Genomic DNA, 8,454 nt, shown 5'->3' with positions numbered 1-8,454 from the left:
CAATAATATTTTCATCATATCCGATAGTAGGAAGGGAATAATTCCTGCCATTAAGCATTTCGATGTTCTATGGAGATCTATTTATTGCATCTGACACATTGCTACTAACTTACACTGAGATTACAAGAATGCAGACTGGCGGAGATAAATTATGAAAATGGGTAAACTTTAGTTCCAACATATATTTTAATGTTCTTAATACTAGAACAAATTAATTTGAGAGTGTAAGTTGTCTTTTCTTAATACATATACAGCGTATGAGCTAGAGTTATACCTTTTTCCTAAAAAGGATGATCAGACTTGAGGTTGACATGCAAAGTGAAATAAATACTCCTTCCTGAGAGTGGTTGGGTACCATGGAGCCGTGGCAATGGGCTCAAAGTTTCAATAACGGGTATCGATATGTCATATGACCACCAACCTCGTAGAGGTGGTTAACTCTATGTTGAGGCGAATACGACATCTTCCGATTTCATTTATTTACTCAACTACATTCTATAGGTTAGCTATCTTGATGCCAAGAATGGGGCTAAAACAAGTCAACCACATGGAGGTGAGACACGTATTTTTCGAACATGTTAGCTAGGCAATGGTTGCGAACCGTCGGATAGCGAGGTCGATGAATGTAGAAATATATTCTCGACAGTTAGAAACTTTGTCAAGTTACAGAGTTTATTGGTTGTCAACCTAATATCCCACATAGGTCCTACGAAGTTGATTTTTGAAATAGACGGTGCAATTACGGGAGGTTCCAATCACTTCATTATCCCTATGGTATGTCGTTGCAGCTTGTGCTCCTGCCTCGACCAATGCTGAAAAATTTATCACTAAGGTGTACACTCTCGAGTGTACGTTGCATGTATGGGGAAATGAGTTCCCTATCCTAAGTGATTTGTCTACATGGGATGTGCCTTCACCGAATTTCAAGCTTATCCTGGACAAGGGGTTACATAATAATTCGAAAGGTTTCTTGCAAGTCACCAAGATCCGTAATGAAATGGACATAAGGGAGAAAACGGATGGCAAACTTTATGACATGTGCAGAGTACATGGTCATAACCAGAGTAAATGCTCGCATCGAACCTACAATATTGAACAATCATTGCAATTGAGTGGGAATTGAGCTAATGTACTCCATGTTGAAGCTTCCAATAAAAATTTTATTATGGAATTTTCATTATCGAACCCACCATGATGGAATTTTCATAGTTATATTTTGACATGTATATGGTTCTCAACAAAAGCAAAAGTTCACTAAAAAATTAACACTATTTTAAACTAATTCCTTTGGAGGGTCTAGAACTACAAATCAATAACAACAAAATTTGGGAGACACTAATGTAAGTTGATAATTTATATTTTAGAAACCATCTCATTTAAATTTATAAGCAAAATATCTAAACTTAACATGAAGAGAATTAAGTAAGATATAAACTTGAAAGTTAAGTAAATAAAAATTGAGTTAAAATGCACAAATTTTACTATAATTAAATAAATCCAAACTTGACCATTTAAATTAAAAAAACCTGTAAAATTGATAGTTCGATGGTGTGGTCTTAGGGGTATATTGTTGTTTTGTCCGACATTGATGTTGCGGGTGCTTATAACGGTCATATTTATCCTCATCTGAAACATCGTTTACTACATCCATCGCAGGACTTGGGGGTGTGCTAAACATAGTAAAAAATCGTATGCCCTAAATGTTTTCCTGGGAGGAATGGAATACTATGGTGGTAATCTGCTAAAGATATCAAACATCATCGATGATCTTAGATCCGATTGATCAGAACTGTATCTGGGATTCTCCGACTAATATCCATGGCTTGGTGAGCCCAGGAAATAATTATCAACCCCAATTTTAGATGATAAGAACTACCCCTAGACTGTGTATAAGACCACTCAGGGTCGAGTGTTGCTTGAGTTTAAGCAAGGGCTCCAACTCGGGTGCTAGAGGAGAATGTGGAAGAGGATAAGCATGTTGTTCAATTCGTGGCATGTGCAGAGGGACTAACTTCGATTTCCCACCAAATAAATAATGCTTCCCCTTCTTGAAGCATCATCGTAGGTACTCTAATGAGGGCTACAAATCGAAAGAACAATCCATATGAGGTCTCTGCCTCATCTGTTTGTTCCACATTACAACATATTGTTAATGCTCTACTGTCTAGTTCTTTCCTTATTTCCCTCTCTTGTTAATTTCGTGGACCTCCCCCAATTCCACTGGCGGTGTCGAAATGTATTGTATACACCCGAACGGTCACAGTACTCAATCCCCTTTATACCACTCCATTGTCTAGAAATTTAGTAAGGATGCGTTAATGCACCATAGGTGTGAGTGGATGTGAGCAGACGTGGGAATAATAATGGTAATGTCCGAGAAGGAATAGGACATCTAGATGAACTGTAAAATTAGTAACATGGTTATACTAACACGAGTCAAACAAGATAAATAAAGTAATTACATGTCACGAATATTAGAATAACTTACCCCCTTCCAAGCGTGTGTTTCAATCATCTGAAAGTATATCCAAATCGTGTATGACCTCCCGATACTCAGAGAAATACTCCATCTACGATAAAATAAAACTTGTTAGAACAAATTTACACAAAAAATGTCAAATAATTGTTATAATGCATAAATTGTATCACCTATTCACAAGTGGGAATACATATGCTTGGTGACTAACTGATGGCAAGAATGGGATCCAGTAAAGGGCCTAGGATTGCAGCAATATGAGACACCCGCCTGTGTCCACGGCATAATGCTTTGTCGTTCGACAAAGCTCGCGATACAACATAGCTAGTACTATTGAACCCCAACTATACGAACTGATGGTATGCAAATCAAATAACAGGGGCAGGTACATCAAGTGCACCTTGTTGTTGTTTGCATTTGGCATGAGTACACCCCCTATAATGTGCATAATGTATGCTCGAATGGCACACATAACCTCCCGCTCAATGGCAATACTCGGTAAATGCTCGAAATTAGCCTTCAGCCATGAAAATCTTAAACCCGTAAAATTCTCCTCAGCATCACCTGGCGAGCGTCCCAATAAGTCATAGTAAAGTGTCACCGACTCAAAGATCGTATTTACACTTGTGATCGAACTCCTGTTGATTGGGAGCCCGAGTTGTAGTGCAATATCCTCCAAAGTGATTGTGCACTCCCCACATAACAAATGAAAAGTGTGAGTCTCCGGGCACCACCGTTCAACCAAAGCAGATATTAAGTCGTACCACAGATGAAACATACGGATCAATGTCGTTGATCCGAACCGACTGCCTCTAAGCATGGCATAAGGCGTGGATCTAGGTGATAGCCTACACCATTCACATGACCCTTCAATATGCGGTACGGGTCCTTACAATATTAAATTACCAAAATAGTTAATATAACTCAATTTAATTTCGTAAATGACGTGGAATTCTTTATAAGAGGACCCGTGAGTAACAAAAAACTATTTTATTACCAACAAATTAACCGTTTTTTATATGTGAATATCATTGTTAATCAATGAAGCCATTTAGATATCTACAATATTTTTTTAAAAAAGTTGAGTTCAATTAGTTTGTTGCAAAAAACACATTTCAGTAATTAATTTGTATTTGGGCCTTTTTATCCCAATAATAGAAGAAGCATTATTAAAATACAGAAATGGAACACCCTAACAATGTGTTGCGAATAACATATTTCGGTAATTAATTTTTAAGGTGGTCCATTTTAAATAATTATCAAAACACATAAATATAATACAATAAATATAGTACAATAATATCATTACAAAATACTAAATAGTTTCGTCCACATCATATTTTTTGTCATATTATTTCAATATATAATAAACTTATTTATCTTGGTTTAGTAAAAAGTAAAAAAATATCTCATAAATCCCAACTCAATGGTTTCATCTTTTATCTTCTCTTTTCTATTTTGCCTTCTTTTTTTTCACAATGGGGAACTATGATTATAAGGTCCCCTAAACCCCAAATTCACAAGACCTTTAAGGGTCAAGTCCCATCACCCAGCAACGTCCCATCATCCAACAACATCAGGAGTTGACATTGGTATTGCCTGTCAGGCAGGCACCATCCCTTTTTGCGTTTTTGTATTCAAGTCTGTATTTAAATCTGTATTTAAGATCAGTGTTGCCTATCACCCAACCTTCACCATTAAAAGTTCATTTTTTTTACTAGCTTATTGGCATGTGTCAGAAAAGAGAGGTGATGCTATCTCTCCATCACCTTAAACATACCATTTCGATAATTAATGGTGGTGTGATACCATTCTGAATATTTTTTATTTATTTTATATTATATGAGTAAAAAAGCCTCCAAAATTGATAAACATGTTAATTTGCATATTTTTGGTGTTTAATTTGGCTGAATTAATCCCTGCTTAATTGGTGTTTTTATGATTTAATCTTGTTAGGAATGCAATTGGTCAAAAACGAGCAAAAAAGGGGGGTCAAATTGAAAGACAAATCGTTGAGTTGGGGCCAAATCATAAAGATAGGAAAGCCAAGGATTTAACATCAATTTTGACTTTGTAAAAATCTAAAAATAGAAGATATTATTTTATTTTATTTAGTTTTATTATTTATTTTTATTTTTTATTTTATTAATTTAGCTTTGGCCTATTTTTAGTAAACCCTATGAATATAAATAGGGGCTTTTACTTCTTAGGAAAATCATCTTTTAATTTGTATTCCTTCTTCTACTTGGAATAGAATTACTCTCTCTTGTATTTCCTTTTTCAATTTGGAGTTGGAATACCATTTCTTTTCTCTTCAATTTGATGTTGCATTTTGTAGCTTTGTTTCCAATTTTTGTTTCTTTTCCAAAATTGGTTCAATTGCTATCCAAGTCCCCTTTCCTTTCAAAAATTCCATCATCCTTCACACAAAGCCAAAACACAGTCCACAACCTTCAAGCATGATTAAATTCATGCCACACTAAACCCCTTTCAATTTTAAGCCGATGTTAACCCCGTCAAAAACCCGTGAGTTACGAACCCGAGCTGTTTAACTCCCAACTTTCGTTATTTATTATTTCTCCGGATTAAGAGTATGACTTCGTCAACTTACAAATTCAAGTCAATACTAAGTTAAAAAAGACGCCGTTTGAGTTAGTGTGGCTAGACGTACAGTTGGAATTCTGAAAGGATCGATTGTCTAATTGGTCTTCCGTGAACACATTGGCGTGCCAAGTGGGGATTGCTGTTTGGTTCCGTTAAGGGAAGTAGTAACCGAATTTAAATGTCCCAAAGTTTGAGGGCATTGGTTCGAGCTAGGCTCTTCTAGAACGCAAAGGTGCCGAAGTTCTAAATCACGAACGTTTCATAGGTTGTTCGATCAGTAAGGGTTAGTTATAGGACATTCCATAACTAATTTACACAAGGAAGGGTTGGTTTCTGAGGCGTCCTTGGTAGCTATAACTAGCTTATTGGAAAAGAGGAGTTCACCTAATTTCGAGGATCGGGTCAAAGACAGAAAAACCCGTGCTTAAGGCTGAGCTAAGTTTAATTGATTTTTCTTCATATTACTTTGTTGTTTTTTTTCTTATTTCATCTTTTACTTTTTACGTTTTTTTTTGTGTTTATTTCAGGTTTCATATTTTATCCCCCCTAAACATCGTGGGCACGACAACTGCCCAGACATAAATCTGGTCGAGAGATAAATAATTTTCAGTAAACAAGTCTCTGTGGGATCGACCCTACTCCCTATACTACTTTAATTTGCAAATTAGGTGTAGGTTTATATTGGTGGAATTGACAGCCATCAGTTTTGATAATCCCCCTTACTTAGTTCATGCTTGCCCTCAAGCATGTTGTTCTTTCAAACATTAGAATCCACTCTATAATTTATTAAGAATCGAGCCTCTTTTCCTCATACAAAATCAATGCAAACAACATGACAAAGATAAAGTAATAAATGCCAAGCATGAGCTAAGTAGGAGGGATTTGATAAACATGTTAATTTGCATATTTTTGGTGTTTAATTTGGCTTATTTCTAAATTAATCCCTGCTTAATTGGTGTTTTTATGATTTAATCTTGTTAGGGATGCAATTGGTCAAAACGAGCAAAAATGGGGCCAAATTGAAAGACAAATCATTGAGTTGGGGCCAAATCATAAAGATGGGAAAGCCAAGGATTTAACATAAATTTTGACTTTGTAAAAATCTAAAAATAGAAGATATTATTTTATTTTATTTAGTTTTATTATTTATTATTTATTTTTATTATTTATTTTATTAATTTAGCTTTAGCCTATTTTTAGTAAACCCTATGAATATAAATAGGGGCTTTTAGTTCTTAAGAAAATCATCTCTTAATTTGTATTCCTTCTTCTACTTGGAATAGAATTACTCTCTCTCTTGTATTTCCTTTTTCAATTTGGAGTTGGAATACCATTTCTTTTCTCTTCAATTTGACGTTGTATTTTGTAGCTTTGTTTTCAATTTTTGTTTCTTTTCCAAAATTGGTTCAATTGCTATCCAAGTCCCCTTTCCTTTCAAAAATTCCATCATCCTTCGTACAAAGCCAAAACACAGTCCACAACCTTCAAGCATGATTAAATTCATGCCACACTAAACCCCTTTCAGTTTTAAGCCGGTGTTAACCCCGTCAAAAACCCGTGAGTTACGAACCCGAGCTATTTAACTCCCAACTTTCGATATTTATTATTTCTCCGGATTAAGAGTATGACTTCGTCGACTCACAAAGTCAAGTCAATACTAAGTAAAAAAAGACGTCGTTTGAGTTAGTGTGGCTAGACGTACAGTGGAATTCTGAAAGGATCGATTGTCTAATTGGTCTTCCGTGAACACATTGACGTGCCAAGTGGGGATTTTTGTTTGGTTCTGTCAAGGGAAGTAGTAACTGAATTTAAATGTCCCAACGTTTGAGGGCATTGGTTCGAGCTAGGCTCTTCTAGAACGCAAAGCTGCTGAAGTTCTAAATCACGAACGTTTCATAGGTTGTTCGATCGGTAAGGGTTAGTTATAGGACATTCCATAACTAATTTACACAAGGAAGGGTTGGTGTCCAAGGCATCCTTGGTAGCTATAACTAGCTTATTGGAAAAGAGGAGTTCACTTAATTTCGAGGATCGGGTCAAAGACGGAAAAACCCATGCTTAAGGCTGAGCTAAGTTTAATTGATTTTTCTTCATTTTACTTCGTTGTTTTTTTTCTTATTTCATCTTTTACTTTTTACATTTTTTTTGTGTTTATTTCAGGTTTCATATTTTATCCCCCCTAAACATCGCGGGCACGACAACTGCCTAGACATAAATCTGGTCGAGAGATAAACAATTTTCAGTAAACCAGTCTCTGTGGGATCGACCCTACTCCCTATACTGCTTTAATTTGCAAATTAGGTGTAGGTTTATATTGGTGGAATCGACAGCCATCAGTTTTGGCACCGTTGCCGGGGACTAGCAACACTTACAATTGTTTAAATCGTCTTCATTAGGAGATCTCGAATACGACCCAGAGATCGAGAAATCAGCACGAGCATGATGAAAAGAGACAGAAGCTCTTAAACGTGCAAGTAAAGCAGGAGTTGAGCTAGGACAAGGGATCCTAGAATCCGACGTTGAAAAGTTGAGCGAAAGTAATTCGTGCAAAGGCAATTTGACGTGGGAAACTAGTCGAAGAGGTTGAACCTGAGACCAAACCACTCTTTGAAACAAAAGGCAACCTCGGTGAACCAGAAAGGATGGCAAACCGAACCATTCGTCAACTAGCCGCTGCTCCCAACGAGCAAACACCGTTATGCGTCAATTATCCAACCAGAGGAACCCCTTTCGAATTGAAGTCGGGCTTGATTCACCTTTTGCCCACTTTTCGAGGCCTGAAGAACGAAAATCCACATACTCACTTGAGAGAATTCAACATGGTCTGCTCAAACATGAAACCCCAGGGAGTACCCGAAGATGAAATCAAACTTTTGGCCTTTCCTTTTTCTTTAGTTGATATAGTAAAAGAATGGTTATTTTACTTACCTCCCGGTTCTATCACAACGCGGGATGACTTATCTCGTGTATTTCTTGACAAATTCTTCCCAGCATCACGAGCAGCTGAGCTTAGGAGGGACATAGTGGGAATTCGCCAAATGGAGAGTGAATCGCTCTACGAATATTGGGAGCGGTAAAAAAAATTGTGTGCAAGTTGTCCTCAACATGGGTTGACCGAATAATCACTTCTTCAATATTTCTACGAGGGTTTGCTCCCTATGGAAATGAAGATGATTGACGCTGCTAGTGGAGGAGCGCTTGTCAATATGACCCCTCAAAGGGCAAGAGAACTAATATCTACCATGGCGGCAAATTCTCAACAGTATCGGCCAAATTCAGAACCAAAAAGACGAGTTAATAGGGTAAACGTTTCATCTTTAGAAGATAAATTGGATAAGCTTACTAATTTTGTTCAATCTTTGCTTACAGAAAAG

The sequence above is a fragment of the Gossypium arboreum genome, chromosome 10 (assembly GCF_025698485.1).
Source record: "Gossypium arboreum isolate Shixiya-1 chromosome 10, ASM2569848v2, whole genome shotgun sequence".
Lineage (NCBI taxonomy): Eukaryota > Viridiplantae > Streptophyta > Magnoliopsida > Malvales > Malvaceae > Gossypium > Gossypium arboreum.
Note: the sequence above shows the minus strand (reverse complement) of the source record.